General features: G+C 41.9%; 1 protein-coding gene across 1 annotated transcript in view; it reads right to left on the reverse strand.

Annotated features, from left to right (window-relative positions):
* Nucleotides 1-17,297, reverse strand: part of stk17a (serine/threonine kinase 17a) — a 53,714-nt gene that overhangs the window by 35,138 nt on the left and 1,279 nt on the right. The window lies entirely within an intron of this gene.

Below are 17,297 nucleotides of genomic sequence, written 5' to 3' on the forward strand. Positions count from 1 at the left end.
AACTAGCTCATCTGCTAAAGGCATCTTGGATGCATGATCTGATTGCAAACATGAATCCATGCAGGAATGTAGAAATGGACAGAAGACGACTTCATGCGTTCTTTGTGAAAGCGTGCAACATTCAGTCACATTCAATTGTCTGAAACAAAGCAACTCATGAAAAAACCTCAATGGACAGATGAAAAAAAACCCACACAGGCAAACGTATTGTTCTTATGTTTTAATTGGGTTGCCGACCCAAAAGTGTTGGACTGACCAGGCTCATGTGAGAGTCATGGGTTCAGAAAGGGTTTCAGCCATCAAAGGAAGTTTTCCTTTATTTTCCATCCCCATTCTGTCCAGAACTCCGGAGATTTACTACACACAGCTGGGATTGCCTTCCTCGCTTTCTTCAAAAAAATGTGGTGATTAATGGGGTAAGTAGAAGAAAAATGTCCTTGTTCTGGGCTGTCCCAATAAAACCTGGGTGTAAAGTTAAGCGTCGCTGTAATGGTGTGGGAGACCAGTTCTTTGCCTCAGAACTGAATGTCATTTAGGTCATGTGATATGCAACCAAAACCATCTAAAATTAATGAAATCAGTCTGATTAGTGTGGTTACATGCTACTTTTTTATTCAGACTGAGTTATTAATATGCATGTAAATGCAGCCTGTGTTTTTCTCACACCACCTCTACTGTTTTTATGCAAACTCACAATCCTCAATCTGATCCAATGTAATATCCTATATGGTATGTCACGCATCCCTGCATCACTTGCCTAACTAACAGGTAGATGGTATGCATGACTACTAATAATAAAAAATAAAAATGTGCCCTTGCATCTGGAGTACTTCAAGTCTTCAAACAAAGACTGCATATGGAAATGAACATTTTGGAAGTGAAATCTGAAAGGTGAATATGGATTATTGAATTTCTATAATGAAAACGTGTGTGAAATGTTTTGAATTGAAATATTCACAGCTTAAATACACAACCATGTTGAATTTCAGCCCATAAAAATGCAAGCCCTGAAAATACAATGCATTAAAATGCAAGCAGGGTTAATGCAATGCATATTTTTTCGAGTAGTGCAATTCAACAAGCTTTTTTGTTTCAAAAACATGTGTCATTATTTTACTTCCATAACTGCAACTAGCCTATACATGACAGTGAGACATTGTTGAAGATTGATGCACGAGACCATGAATCTGAATCCAGCATTCATTAAAATCCCAACAGTGTCGTAATCACCGTGATTGAGAGCGATTCAGAAACACTAAAGCACCTTCCGCTCCTTTGAAAACCTAATAGGCTTTTACTGCCCTTGACTGCATGGCTTGGCATACCTCCATTACCATGGTGTTGCGTTAATCTGACCGGCTTCTTAAAAACACGAATGCCACGGGGGAATGTGATAAAGAAACTCTAAGCTCCTCAACATAATAATACCTGGCACCCCAGAGGTCTGCGGTCGTCCGATCGACGCCGTGGAGAGTGTCGTTCCCCCGCTGCTGCTTTCAGGCCAAAGGCTTTCAATACTTTGGTTTCTGAGAACTTCAACGGATGTCGCACGAGACTGTAACTAATCGTGACAACAGTTCACAACGTGAGCGGATCATTTACAAATGAAATTTTTACCAGTGAGCAATTCTTCCAGGTCGCACTCTCGCCGTGATGTGGTGCAGATGTTGTGTTAAATATGACTTCTATTATTGTATGGCATTCAAAAAGTGCTCCGCGGTTGACCGAAGTTGAGGGCCTCTGAGCTCTGAAGAGACAGACTGTGATTTGGAGACTTTGGTGTCTTTTAAAATGAGCACATTTCCAGAGTCTGAGGACTCACACAAACAGCCCAAACGCAATGGCTTTCATGTGTGCGGGACGAGGGTTGACGGCAGGGTCACGGTTTATGTGAAATAGCGTCCGTATCAAGAGCAGATGGTCCGTCTGTGCGAGAATAGGGTTTGTATGGTCAGCAGTCGGCCAGCTTGTAAGTTAGAAAGTTATGGAGAAACTGTGAACATTACTCATACATACTTGGTCCAAAAAAAGGGGGTTTAAAAATGCATTTTATGCTTTTAACCATACAAAACCAGACATTCAATTAAAGATAAAGACTAATATGCATTCCAGTTCTGAGTGCACTCGATGTCAATCACATTCACAGAGCCCGTTTGTCAAGCATTACAGTGTTTTACCTTTACATCACATTGGGACGATGTTATTGAGTCATACAAATTCTTATAGCAAACCCATTGTCTATTTGGACAATGTGTAAAAATGACAAGGATGGATAGCCTGGTAAGCCAGACCTACATCAAGATGTTGGGTCTGGCAACTCTCCATAGACACGGCTCAATCCGAGGGGCGGGATAAACGCCTGTCTTTCAGATTCCCTCTGCACGCAATAGGACAGCGCTTCAACCAACCAGAGCGTTTTCCCAACAGCGGAGCTGACGTTAGTTGATAGATTCAACTTTTGCCATATCTGGCCGGCAAAACGACGAACACATCTTCCTTTTTTTAAGAATGACTTAAGTGCCGTTCTATGCTCTTTTCTCAAAGAAAAACTTAACTCCAAGTCCTCCGGAGTCGCGGCCAAAGCCGATTCGAAAGACTGTTCTCCAGCAGCCATTCTTTGTTTTCAAGGAACCGTCGCAACTCTGTCGTCATTATGTTAAGCCCGCCCCGCCTTACTCTATACACGACGTGATTGGCCTGACCCAATTTAGGTTTTTGCAGCTCGAAAGTCAATGGAGAGTTGCTAGACTACCCTGGCTGCAAAATACATTTTGCTGCCGCTAGGGTGCGTCTAGATTTCTAGGCTAAAGGATGGCAATAGTGCAAGAGAATACTGACTATGGAGAAACAATTCAACAAAATGCCATCTGTCTTTCTAAAGCCCCAATTCAGAAAATACACAAAAAGTCACCAAGAAAAGACTAACTTCAAGTCTTCTTAAAATACAATCCCCATTTTCCAGTTATAAGAAGGAAGAAGACACAAAGACACATCCCAAAGACCATCTGGACTCACATATGAATAAGATTTAAACATTTGCAAAGAAAGAGACCCAATAACTAGCTATTTGAAGTCAGCATGAAACGGAAGTTGTGCTCGTCTATTCTTCCCTATCGTGAACACTTCTGGAACAAGAACAAATGTGGGCAGGGCTTGATTGTGTCTGTAGGGAACTGATTGGATGGTTGTGGTTTGCTATTGGCTGATCTCATGTGAGTGACAGGTTAAAGCCCCGCCCTCGTCATCAGAGAAGAGAAGAGATGCTGCAAGAGGAACTTATTCTGATTCAAGATTACCAGGAACATCAATTTTAAATAAAGTAATTATCTGCACAGATAAATTGTTTATAATAAATATTGCAATATTCAAAAAAATAAGAATGGTTAACTTTGATTACATGGCGACTCTAAGGGTAATATGACTTTGAACTTGGATATTTTGTATAATCTAGGAAGAGCACAACATGGGCAATCTGAGTTTAATACCTTAATCCTCTTGAGTCTCGGAGCTTTTGTTTACTAGACGGTGACATCGCTGATTCAGAATGAAAGTAAATCAACAACACTTCCTCCACAGAACCTTGTTTTGTTCACTTTCTGCAAATACCGAAAGAGTTTTGAGTTGGTTCTAGTAAAGAGTATAACCAAGTGTGAAGTTAACAACCCTAAAAGAGTAGTTCACACTCAACAAAAAGTCTTCAGAATAAAATTATTTGTATTTTCTATGCAGATTCACTCCTCAACAAAATCATTCTAGAATGATCATTTATTTTCAACTAAAGCTATTCAAGTTATCTGATGAAAATTCCTGCATTATTTAAAGGCGACCTATTATGCCCTTTTTTAAAGCCTTGATGTTGTTTTCAGGCTCTACTAGAACAGGTTTTCCTGCTTAAATGTTGATTATTCTCCTCATATTCTCCATTGTTGCGGCTCCTCTCTTCCCAGTCTGTCAGTAACGCTCTGTTTACTTCCTGTCTCTATGAAGCCCCTCCTTCTGAAGAGCACACTGTGCTCTGATTGGTCGGCTGGAGCAGTGTGTTGTGATTGGGTATTAGGTGCTCTTTAATATCACAATACATATTTAAAAAAAAGAAGTATTAGTGCAGCCCGAGTCTCTGGATAGTGTTTGCCTTTCCATAAAGCTGATCTCATGAATCTGTTGCAAAGTTACAACTCTTATTAAAAATGCATGACTTCTGGTTGCTTTATTTCTATACAATCACACTTACAGTCATCGGCAACATCACTTCTCATCATAATTAAGGGATATATTTTTTTAAAAGCAAGGTATGTTTGGGATGGACTGTGCTGTGGAAGACATTATAGCTCCATTAATTAACTCCAGTCGTTAAAGGCGGCAGTGGAAAAGGCTTATAACTACTTTTCCCCGTGTACTTTCTGTCATGCTACACTTCACTTAATGCATGTGTTATATGAGGGCAGCGGCACTTTACTTTCTGCCGAGTGGGGGGGGGGGTAGTTAGCATCCGCAGCCACTCGTACAGGAGCTACAGCTCTTAAAGACAGGGAACAGAAACCACGCTCGGGTCCCATCAGCACACACACGTTCACGGGTGGAAACGGCTCCCGGACTGAAAGCTGAGGCCTGTTTGTTCAGTGTCTGAGACTGAGGAATAATGAACTCTGACATGTGACCCTGGAGAAGAGACAGATATTTTCTAAACGTCTTAGGAAAGAGCATTACCTCATCTGAAAGCCTTTACGTTGTTGTTTTTTTGTATGTGTGTGTGTTTTTTAGACCTGACTAGGCCCTTTCAGCACCTCGCTTTTGTTAAACAGTGGTAATTATGCAGAAAACAGATCTGGTTTGCTTGCCATGCCTTAGTGCAGACAAACAAATGACATGCTCTGACAAACCCCATTACCCCAGTTTGGGCAGCAGTTTAAGAAACATGAAACTACATGGAATAAAGACCTATTCAATCCCAAGGATGGTAACTATAACGATAAAGGTATAAGCTATAATGATAACGGCACAGAGAAATTAAATCGTTGGAATCAAATTCAGACTTTTTTTTTTTCAGCTGATGAACGATAAAAACATTGACAGCCAATCAGAATCCTCTCTTGTTGCTAAGCGGTCGCAGCGATTCTATGAGATTCTATCTAAACCTATGGAAGTTTATGTTATGTTTAGAGATGCACAATATATCAGCCACCGTATCGGTATCGGCCGATATACACTCACCTAAAGAATTATTAGGAACACCTGTTCAATTTCTCATTAATGCAATTATTTAATCAACCAATCACATGGCAGTTGCTTCAATGCATTTAGGGGTGTGGTCCTGGTCAAGACGATCTCCTGAACTCCAAACTGAATGTCAGAATGGGAAAGAAAGGTGATTTAAGCAATTTTGAGCGTGGCATGGTTGTTGGTGCCAGACGGGCCGGTCTGAGTATTTCACAATCTGCTCAGTTACTGGGATTTTCACGCACAACCATTTCTAGGGTTTACAAAGAATGGTGTGAAAAGGGAAAAACATCCAGTATGCGGCAGTCCTGAGGGAGAAAATGCCTTGTTGATGCTAGAGGTCAGAGGAGAATGGGCCGACTGATTCAAGCTGATAGAAGAGCAACTTTGACTGAAATAACCACTCGTTACAACCGAGGTATGCAGCAAAGCATTTGTGAAGCCACAACACGCACAACCTTGAGGCGGATGGGCTACAACAGCAGAAAGACCCCACCGGGTACCACTCATCTCCACTACAAATAGGAAAAAGAGGCTACAATTTGCACGAGCTCACCAAAATTGGACAGTTGAAGACTGGAAAAATGTTGCCTGGTCTGATGAGTCTCGATTTCTGTTGAGACATTCAGATGGTAGAGTCAGAATTTGGCGTAAACAGAATGAGAACATGGATCCATCATGCCTTGTTACCACTGTGCAGGCTGGTGGTGGTGGTGTAATGGTGTGGGGGATGTTTTCTTGGCACACTTTAGGCCCCTTAGTGCCAATTGGTCATCGTTTAAATGCCACGGCCTACCTGAGCATTGTTTCTGACCATGTCCATCCCTTTATGACCACCATGTGCCCATCCTCTGATGGCTACTTCCAGCAGGATAATGCATCATGTCATAAAGCTCGAATCATTTCAAATTGGTTTCTTGAACATGACAATGAGTTCACTGTACTAAAATGGCCCCCACAGTCTGGTATCTGCACATTTTTGATCAACAAATTTAATGACTTTTAAGACCTTTTTAAGACCTTCAAGAATAAAAATTAAGACCATTACCATGGAAAAAATATATATAAAAATGACACTCTAGGGTGTTCAGGTTAACAAAGCACATTTGTATTTGAGCAACAGTGCAAATAGTCTTAATAGCCTTTGGTGGTCCAATTCATGCTTTCGTCAAACATGACAACGAAGCTGCCTTGATTCACACTTGACAGAAGTCCCCTTTTTATGTACTGAACAAGTCCAAATCGAGTAAGAGAAGAGGTTTTGTCCCTGCCACAACTAAAAGTTTTTGCACATTCCTCAGGGAACATTGCCCTGAAGTGCTCATGTCTTCGTTGGATGTATAGGAGTGATGTCGGCTAACCGTGTGCAAAACCCACAGCATTTCAGCCTTCAGTGTATTAGTTGGGGAGAATGTAAAATGGTGCCCCAAAGACACCAACGCGGCTGTAATGTTAGCCTCAGGGCCGTAGCCTAGCCATCATTTCAAAAGTGAGGGGGACAGAATAACTACCAATTCTTTTTTCAGACTTGTTGACAGGTTTTTCCTTAATTGGCTTAAAATGCTATTTATTTTTAAAGCAATACAACAGAAAGAAAGAAATGCAGATGTTCAGTATACCGTATACTTTATAGGCTATAAAAAAAGTATACTTATACTTTATATACTTATGGTAAAATCCTGATCATGTATTTTACTAGTTAATAAAGCTAACTAAGCTAATAAAAAGAAAATTTTGTACATTTTAAAGATAAATTCATTAATCTGGTGCACTTTGAGTCACTCGAATCCACTGTTAAAAATAAATAATCCACCGGCCAACCGCCCAAACCTAACGTTATATTCTCTGATTTAGATATCTGCATCTGATCATTGCATTACAATTATTCAAATGATCAGTGTTAAGCATGATAATATGGTAAAATCACACTGAATTAAGCTGATTTAAAAATAACATTTACTTAAAATAAAGTTGTTATTTTGGCAAAATTACATTTCCTTAATAGCCTAGCAGAGTCTTACTAAAACTTTCCAATTGCAAACCTTTTAAAACTACTTCAAACTTTCTAGTTAGGCTTTTTCAAGAGAACTTAGTTTGTAGACAACAAACAAGCAGACAGTGGACAAGCAGATAGTGGCTGTTAATGCATGAAAATACAAATTCAGCATTAACAATCACCATGTTTATTCTAATTTTAAGGGCTTCGATAATATATCTGTGAAAATAAAAGATATTATGAATAAAAACAGTTAGTGAATATTTTAAATTTACAACAAAACTTAATTATTCAACAAGAGAAATAGGCTGAGTTATCCGCATTGTGCAACACAATTCGAATACCACATGAATTATAGATGACAACTTACTTGTAGTGCTTGACTTTTTCGTGAATAAGGAGTGAAGAGTTTTTTTGCCGTTTTGAACTCATTGCGACCTCTATGAAAATTATTCGGCGCGGCCGCGCAGTTGCGTGCATTTGGGCGTGATGCACGAGTGACTGATTACCATGGAAACGTGAAAGTCACGTATGTAGATAGACTATCCTTGACTCTTTGGATTAAAAATCTCGATGTAGGCAAACAGCTGAATGGGGACAGTTGTTGCCTGACTGTCGCGCTTGTGCTTCCCCCCTTTCATATGCGCGTCAAGGGCTTTGCAGCCCACCGCACTTCGTATACCGTCGTTTTTTTGTAACCAGCCGCTATATTTCTCATCATCGAGCCAGTTATCATTAAATTTGCACTTCCCTATCTTAGCTCGCGTCTGCCACTACACTTCTTCGTCTATTTCTATGACAGGCCTACGGAAAACACGTACTGCCCCCTAAATGGTGTGTGATGCCTGTGCAATAGGCATACGCTACTTTTTACTGTCTTTAGACAGGGACGTGCGCTGGTGAAATGGAAAATACCGGTAGTTTCTCCCGACAAAAGGAGAAACTCCGCCAGATGAAATTTAATGCCGCCCAGATTAAATTTAATGCCACTCTTCAAAAATTAGTGAAATTTAATACATTTTAAGACCTTAAAAAACGTATATTTTATTTAAGACGTTTTAAGACTTTTTAAGGATCCGCGGGGACCCTGAGTCACCAGATCTCAACCCAATAGAGCATCTTTGGGATGTGGTGGAACGGGAGCTTCGTGCCCTGGATGTGCATCCCACAAATCTCCATCAACTGCAAGATGCTATCCTATCAATATGGGCCAACATTTCTAAAGAATGCTTTCAGCACCTTGTTGAATCAATGCCACGTAGAATTAAGGCAGTTCTGAAGGCGAAAGGGGGTCAAACACAGTATTAGTATGGTGTTCCTAATAATCCTTTAGGTGAGTGTATGTTAATTTTTAATGTTATCGATATCGGCCCAATAAGAAAATTTGGCTGATATCTTAAAGCCGATAAATAATGGATTATTTCCTTCAGCTGAGACGCTTCAGATGTGCACTGTTCAACATTAAGGGTTTGAATTGCTTGAAATATGATCTGAATCACTTCAAAAAAGGAAATACAGTTCAATGTGCAGCGCAAGTCTGTCATATCGGCTACATAACATCATAATCGTATGTTTGGGACGTGGCTTTTAATGTTGAGACTTTTGTTTTTGTAATCAGGCTCTCAAATTATATAACAAATTTTGATTTTGATTTATCGGCTAATATATCGGATTTCAAATATCAAGAATTATCGGTTATCGGCCAAATTTTCATATCGGTGCATCCTAGGGCTGAGTAAAAAATATTGATTTCTCGATTTTAATCGATTGTCATTTTTACGAACCGATACCGATTCTTAAATCCCAAGAATCGATTAGTCATCCTGTTTTCAGTTGATGAATGAATGGAAGATTGTAGCGCATCTCATCCAATAAATCGCAATAATCTTTGTGCTTTGTTACTATTGATATGAAACAAAGTCTCAGATTTCAAATTACGTCCATTTTCTTACGAAATTCAAAAACATAAATAGCGTTTTGTCGCTGTGGCGTGAGATCGCTCTGGCTCAGCTCTAGAGAAGCACATGATCTTCTCTTCCGCCTTAATAACACCAGCGCGAGATAAACATGAATGAGCATCTGAAAGTGTGTTAAAAGGTAGAGTACAACTTATCGAAATCCGTATCATGTGACATCGCTCAATCAGTGTTTCAACCGTGGAAAGATGTTAGTAAACAATGTCATAATGTCACATTTACCTCAGAAAAACCATATCCAGTGACCATAAACTCGTCAGTCAGCGAGAAAAATTAACTCTAGCGAGGAGCATTTTGCTAAATATATGCACCATATTACATATTCATTATAATTTTTAATGTTCTTCAATTTTGAATGCATATTTGAATAAATCTGGCAGGTTTTTATGACAGCCACCTTTTAAATGTTTATATTTCATATAACTTTATTATTATAAAAATAAATAAGTGTAATTTAAGTGTTTGTATACAAATCAGTTAATTTTTACCTTCAATTTTATAGTAGGCTAATGAAGCCTATAGGCTACAACTGACTCCCATAGTTTACAGCATTAGTGAAGAGATGTGTTTTCCTTGAGAAAATGTGCCATGTATTGAACCTGATATCCAAAATAATCAATATTGAATCGAATCGGAATCGGAATCGAAATCGAATCGAATTGTGAAATTTGTGTCAATACCCAGCCCTAGTGCATCCCTAGTTATGTTTTGATTTAGGATTATGAGTCATTATACGTCCGTTGGCAGATTTTTTGCATGGGCGTTTGTCCGCGAAAACCCACTAAATTGACTTCCTTAGGAAAGCAATAGCAAAGGCTGCACAATTTGGCATATCATTCACGTCAAAGTTGAATACTTTAGGGCTTTGTTCTAAAAAGTTGGCAAAATACAGCTGGTATATAGACATTCGTGAGACAGGAAGTTTACACTGGCACTCAGATCATCATTGCCTCTTTCTGACACTCGAGCACTAAAAGGGCTTCAGGAACAGACTTGGCTTTCGCATGACATCAGCGGCAGCCGCTACTGTTTCCATGGAGCAGATGTGGCCACTGGGCTTTCAGACCCGTACAGCATGAATGGCACGGCAATGATGTCATGGTATCCCACTCGGCTGTTAGAGCCGGGATTCTCTAGAAAAGACAGCAGAAAAGTCTGGGAAACACAAAGGAAAAACAATCTGTAAATCACACTGCACAGATCCGTCAATCAAGCGGCAGAACTCACGCAGAAGCGAAAGAAACCCCAGAGATTTCTGAAGACGGGTGAGAGATTCTCAGCTGATGACGTGCTGCTAAAGACAACAGTGAGACTGTGGTGTCATCCGCTCATGCACAGCTAGCACATCCCTCACAGAGCTCAGCGCTAGAGCCGGACTGGGGAAGATCGAACAAACACTCAAATCAGTGCATAAGTGGCATGCATTTACAGTTAATTTAGGGGTTTGAAATTACACCTTTTTAACACTAGCAAGCAAATTGTACATGGCACACTGCCATCAACGAGTCTGTGACACGTCATTAAGAAACTTGGCACGTTAAATGTCGCCCAAATGTTCGAAAAATTACACTTCTCATTTTACATGGAACTCTTCCCATCAAACATCTCAGGCCGACTCTGCAGAATGCGTTTCCTTACAGACGCTTGTTGATCTAAAGTAGGTGTTCCCGAAGCACAGTGGCGGAGGAATGCAGTGTGGCGGCCCTGCAACTGACCGTTAGCAAAGACCCCCTTTAGTTACTGTTGCTATGTCCGACAAGCCACGCCCCTCTCACGCCCCACCATGTTCTCACACAGTGAAACCAGAGCCCGTCTACGGAGAGCCTGGCCACTCCCTATTAAGTCCTATTGTACCGAATGTTGGTTGTAGTTCCACCAGAGTTCCACTGGGGGCGATCGCCCATGAGTGCAGAATGAATGGGAGTCTATGGCGCTAGACGGCTAAATGTCTCTTTCACCCGATTGCCGTTGAGGAATCTCAGATTTGATTGTAGGTTTTGCAAGTTCAACATGGGTTATAGGTCGAAAGTTGAATGAACGAGTACTTATGTCCTTTCCATTTCTTACAGGTTGAGTTGTTGTTGCCCATAATACGCTAACATTCTGCTAATGAACGCTGATTGGTCAGTGAAGGACTGATTACGACCAGAGATACCGCTTGATGACCGTGTGTGTGTGTGTGTTTTCGGCGTGGTCTTTTAAAACAACAAAACAAAACTCATCTAGCACGTGTGTTTGCCTGTGTCAGCTGTGTTGTGTGTTTGCCTGTGTCAGCTGTGTTGTGTGTTTGCCTGTGTCAGCTGTGTTGTGTGTTTGCCTGTGTCAGCTGTGTTGTGTGTTTGCCTGTGTCAGCTGTGTTGTGTGTTTGCCTGTGTCAGCTGTGTTGTGTGTTTGCCTGTGTCAGCTGTGTTGTGTGTTTGCCTGTGTCAGCTGTGTTGTGTGTTTGCCTGTGTCAGCTGTGTTGTGTGTTTGCCTGTGTCAGCTGTGTTGTGTGTTTGCCTGTGTCAGCTGTGTTGTGTGTTTGCCTGTCAGCTGTGTTGTGTGTTTCCCTGTGTCAGCTGTGTTGTGTGTTTGCCTGTGTCAGCTGTGTTGTGTGTGTCAGCTGTGTTGTGTGTTTGCCTGTGTCAGCTGTGTTGTGTGTTTACCTGTGTCAGCTGTTGTGTGTTTCCCTGTGTCAGCTGTGTTGTGTGTTTACCTGTGTCGGCTGTGTTGTGTGTTTGCCTGTGTCAGCTGTGTTGTGTATTTACCTGTGTCAGCTGTGTTGTGTGTTTGCCTGTGTCAGCTGTGTTGTGTGTTTGCCTGTGTCAGCTGTGTTGTGTGTTTCCCTGTGTCGGCTGTGTTGTGTGTTTCCCTGTGTCGGCTGTGTTGTGTGTTTCCCTGTGTCAGCTGTGTTGTGTGTTTCCCTGTGTCAGCTGTGTTGTGTGTTTCCCTGTGTCAGCTGTGTTGTGTGTTTGCCTGTGTCAGCTGTGTTGTGTGTTTGCCTGTGTCAGCTGTGTTGTGTGTTTGCCTGTGTCAGCTGTGTTGTGTGTTTGCCTGTGTCAGCTGTGTTGTGTATTTCCCTGTGTCAGCTGTGTTGTGTGTGTCAGCTGTGTCAGCTGTGTTGTGTGTTTGCCTGTGTCAGCTGTGTTGTGTGTTTACCTGTGTCGGCTGTTGTGTGTTTACCTGTGTCGGCTGTGTTGTGTGTTTACCTGTGTCGGCTGTATTGTGTGTTTGCCTGTGTCGGCTGTGTTGTGTATTTACCTGTGTCAGCTGTGTTGTGTGTTTGCCTGTGTCAGCTGTGTTGTGTGTTTGCCTGTGTCAGCTGTGTTGTGTGTTTGCCTGTGTCAGCTGTGTTGTGTGTTTCCCTGTGTCGGCTGTGTTGTGTGTTTCCCTGTGACGGCTGTGTTGTGTGTTTCCCTGTGTCAGCTGTGTTGTGTGTTTGCCTGTGTCAGCTGTGTTGTGTGTGTACCTGTGTCAGCTGTGTTGTGTGTTTACCTGTGTCAGCTGTGTTGTGTGTTTCCCTGTGTCAGCTGTGTTGTGTGTTTCCCTGTGTCAGCTGTGTTGTGTGTTTACCTGTGTCAGCTGTGTTGTGTGTTTCCCTGTGTCAGCTGTGTTGTGTGTTTCCCTGTGTCAGCTGTGTTGTGTGTTTGCCTGTGTCAGCTGTGTTGTGTGTTTGCCTGTGTCAGCTGTGTTGTGTGTGTACCTGTGTCAGCTGTGTTGTGTGTTTACCTGTGTCAGCTGTGTTGTGTGTTTCCCTGTGTCAGCTGTGTTGTGTGTTTCCCTGTGTCAGCTGTGTTGTGTGTTTACCTGTGTCAGCTGTGTTGTGTGTTTCCCTGTGTCAGCTGTGTTGTGTGTTTGCCTGTGTCAGCTGTGTTGTGTGTTTGCCTGTGTCAGCTGTGTTGTGTGTTTCCCTGTGTCAGCTGTGTTGTGTGTTTCCCTGTGTCAGCTGTGTTGTGTGTTTGCCTGTGTCAGCTGTGTTGTGTGTTTGCCTGTGTCAGCTGTGTTGTGTGTTTCCCTGTGTCAGCTGTGTTGTGTGTTTGCCTGTGTCAGCTGTGTTGTGTGTTTCCCTGTGTCAGCTGTGTTGTGTGTTTGCCTGTTTGCCTGTGTCAGCTGTGTTGTGTGTTTGCCTGTTTGCCTGTGTCAGCTGTGTTGTGTGTTTGCCTGTGTCAGCTGTGTTGTGTGTTTACCTGTGTCGTGTATTTGCCTGTGTCAGCTGTGTTGTGTGTTTCCCTGTGTCGGCTGTGTTGTGTGTTTGCCTGTGTCGGCTGTGTTGTGTCGGCTGTGGTGTTGTGTGTTTCCCTGTGTCGGCTGTGTTGTGTGTTTCCCTGTGTCAGCTGTGTTGTGTGTTTGCCTGTGTCAGCTGTGTTGTGTGTTTGCCTGTGTCGGCTGTGTTGTGTCGGCTGTGGTGTTGTGTGTTTCCCTGTGTCGGCTGTGTTGTGTGTTTCCCTGTGTCAGCTGTGTTGTGTGTTTGCCTGTGTCAGCTGTGTTGTGTGTTTGCCTGTGTCAGCTGTGTTGTGTGTTTGCCTGTGTCAGCTGTGTTGTGTGTTTGCCTGTGTCAGCTGTGTTGTGTGTTTGCCTGTGTCAGCTGTGTTGTGTGTTTGCCTGTGTCAGCTGTGTTGTGTGTTTACCTGTGTCGTGTATTTGCCTGTGTCAGCTGTGTTGTGTGTTTCCCTGTGTCGGCTGTGTTGTGTGTTTGCCTGTGTCGGCTGTGTTGTGTGTTTGCCTGTGTCGGCTGTGTTGTGTGTTTCCCTGTGTCGGCTGTGTTGTGCGTTTCCCTGTGTCGGCTGTGTTGTGTGTTTGCCTGTGTCGGCTGTGTTGTGTGTTTGCCTGTGTCGGCTGTGTTGTGTGTTTGCCTGTGTCGGCTGTGTTGTGTGTTTGCCTGTGTCGGCTGTGTTGTGTGTTTGCCTGTGTCAGCTGTGTTGTGTGTTTGCCTGTGTCAGCTGTGTTGTGTGTTTGCCTGTGTCAGCTGTGTTGTGTGTTTGCCTGTGTCAGCTGTGTTGTGTGTTTGCCTGTGTCAGCTGTGTTGTGTGTTTGCCTGTGTCAGCTGTGTTGTGTGTTTACCTGTGTCGTGTATTTGCCTGTGTCAGCTGTGTTGTGTGTTTGCCTGTGTCAGCTGTGTTGTGTGTTTACCTGTGTCAGCTGTGTTGTGTGTTTGCCTGTGTCAGCTGTGTTGTGTGTTTCCCTGTGTCAGCTGTGTTGTGTGTTTGCCTGTGTCAGCTGTGTTGTGTGTTTGCCTGTGTCAGCTGTGTTGTGTGTTTCCCTGTGTCAGCTGTGTTGTGTTTCCCTGTGTCAGCTGTGTTGTGTGTTTACCTGTGTCGTGTGTTTGCCTGTGTCAGCTGTGTTGTGTGTTTGCCTGTGTCAGCTGTGTTGTGTTTCCCTGTGTCAGCTGTGTTGTGTGTTTCCCTGTGTCAGCTGTGTTGTGTGTTTCCCTGTGTCAGCTGTGTTGTGCGTTTGCCTGTGTCAGCTGTGTTGTGCGTTTACCTGTGTCAGCTGTGTTGTGTGTTTCCCTGTGTCAGCTGTGTTGTGTGTTTGCCTGTGTCAGCTGTGTTGTGTGTTTCCCTGTGTCAGCTGTGTTGTGTGTTTCCCTGTGTCAGCTGTGTTGTGTGTTTCCCTGTGTCAGCTGTGTTGTGTGTTTGCCTGTGTCAGCTGTGTTGTGTGTTTACCTGTGTCGTGTATTTGCCTGTGTCAGCTGTGTTGTGTGTTTGCCTGTGTCGGCTGTGTTGTGTGTTTGCCTGTGTCAGCTGTGTTGTGTGTTTCCCATAATTCAGCATATTGTCACAAAAGCATAAACTGCAAATTTAGCTTTCTCTGGATCCAGTTGTTTCTATGATTTGCGGATTCATTTGCTTCTCTGTTCTATCTTTCAGCAGTCTGTAAAAATATACCTCAGATTTCTTGTCAAATATATTTATATAGTCAATCCCAAAGCTCTTTCCCGTTTTAGATGTGTTTTGTGTGTTTTTCGCGGCATTAACGCTGAAAACAAATGATGCCACTCAGTGTTTCTGCCACTCAGTGTTTCTGCCACTCAGTGTTTCTGCCACTCAGTGTTTCTGCCACTCAGTGTTTCTGCCACTCAGTGTTTCTGCCACTCAGTCACTCCGGCCGACGGTGACGTCACACGCATAACCTCCATGTAAACCTATGGGAGTTTATGTTATGTTTAGGGATGCACAATATATCGGTCACCATATCGGTATCGGCCGATATATGTTCATTTTTAATGTTATCGTTATCAGTCCAATGAGAAGATTTGGCTGATATATTAAAGCCGATAAATAATGGATTATTTCCTTCAGCTGAGACGCTTCAGATGCGCACTGTTCAACATTAAGGGTTTGAATTGCTTGAAATATGATCTGAATCACTTCGGGAAACGCAGTTCAATGTGCAGCGCAAGTCTGTCATATCGGCTACATAACACTATAATGAGAACATCATAATCGTGTGCTGGGGACGTGGCTTTTAATGGTGAGACTTGTTTTTGTAACAAGCTCTTAAATATTATAGCCTATCAAAATTTGGACTTAGATTTATCGGCCAATATTAATGGCTTTCAAATACAAAGAATGATCGGTTATCAGTATCGGCCAAAATGTTCATATCGGTGCATCTCTAGTGATCAGCATGGAAACATTTATATCCCTTTAGGGTTTGCATGAATTTTAAGTGTTAAAATGAAATACAAATTGTTGAATGCATTAAATGTAAAAAATAGAGTAAAATGAGTGTGCACAATGAAATATCCAATATGGGCACACACACAAAAAAGATATATTGGTCATCCTTACGCAATAATTGTGCGCATATAAATGTGGTTACACCCTCACTTTGTGAGCACAAAAATTAAAAAATAATCCTTAGGAGTCTCTGCCTTCACAAATCCTGACTCGCCCCCAGTTAACATAAGATCAAATCCATGGAATTAAAATTCAAATATGATCATATGAGGGTTTTATGAATGATTTACAAGTTGAACATTTTTGGCACTCTTAAAAACTCTCAGTATGCCAATAATCAGACCAAACCTCTTAGTCCATTCTGGAACCTAGATAACCTTAACTAGAGTAAACTATACTTACCTAATTCACCTAGCCTAAATATCTGCTGTGCTTCAAAAACAAATTGATGTTTAAACTGTACATGTTCCTAGATAAGCTCATCCAGTTTCAGCGGTGATTGGGTCTGAATTATAACTTTAGTGCATGGGCGATTTATAATACTAAACTACTCTACTAACAGTTAATGCTATTCACTCAAACACTCATCAGTCTTGCGAGACGTCAGGTACGGCCAGCTGTTGTCCCGCTAACTAGACTCTAAATGGCGATATCAGATGGAAATCAGAATCATTACTCTTTTGCCAGCCACTGAAATCAAGCACTGAAGACTGTGGAAATGGCCATCAAAATAACAACCAATCACATCCCTGATATCCCAAGCTATTCAAGTTTACAAGAAAGCAGATGCACTGTAAAAAAAAACATTTTCATTATTTGTAATCACAACTTTTTATCTTTAGTCAAATCAACTTAGATAATTAATGTGGCTCAGATAACATAATATTGTGAGTTTCTATTGATTAAACCAATCTCCTTCATTGCATTAACTCAATTGTTTAATTTCAATGAACTCAATATTTTTAAGGCGACCCAGTAACTTACTTTTTTAAGTTAAACCAACAATAATTGTTTACAGTGAGAGATTGGCAGAACGTACGTCACATGAACTAGTCTCCTTTCTCTTGCTTGTTTACACCCAGATGAAATCGCTTGGCTTGAGCGGGTGGTGGCAGACATCCAGACGTTCAAACTTTTGTCCATTAATCCTGATGTGTTTTGCCAACAAACGGATCAGATAACCTGCTGGTATCACATGTCCGAGAGTTTGTCATGTGTGACTAACACAACATAATTCTGGGAGCATTGAAAAATTAATAAACTATCAAAAACAGACTCTCTGGCGATTACTTGCATTTCACACTTAACTTCAGCTTGAGTTCAGACTTGTTCAGTCCATCATGCAAAAGCTACAGTCAATGTCCCGTTTGTGGATTAGCCAATGCCATACATCTCAATCAGAGCTGCGTTGGTGTGGAGAAAGGAAAGCTAGCTGTGCTGCATTAGGCA

The sequence above is a fragment of the Squalius cephalus genome, assembly GCF_949319135.1.
Source record: "Squalius cephalus genome assembly, chromosome: 25".
NCBI classification, from domain to species: domain Eukaryota; kingdom Metazoa; phylum Chordata; class Actinopteri; order Cypriniformes; family Leuciscidae; genus Squalius; species Squalius cephalus.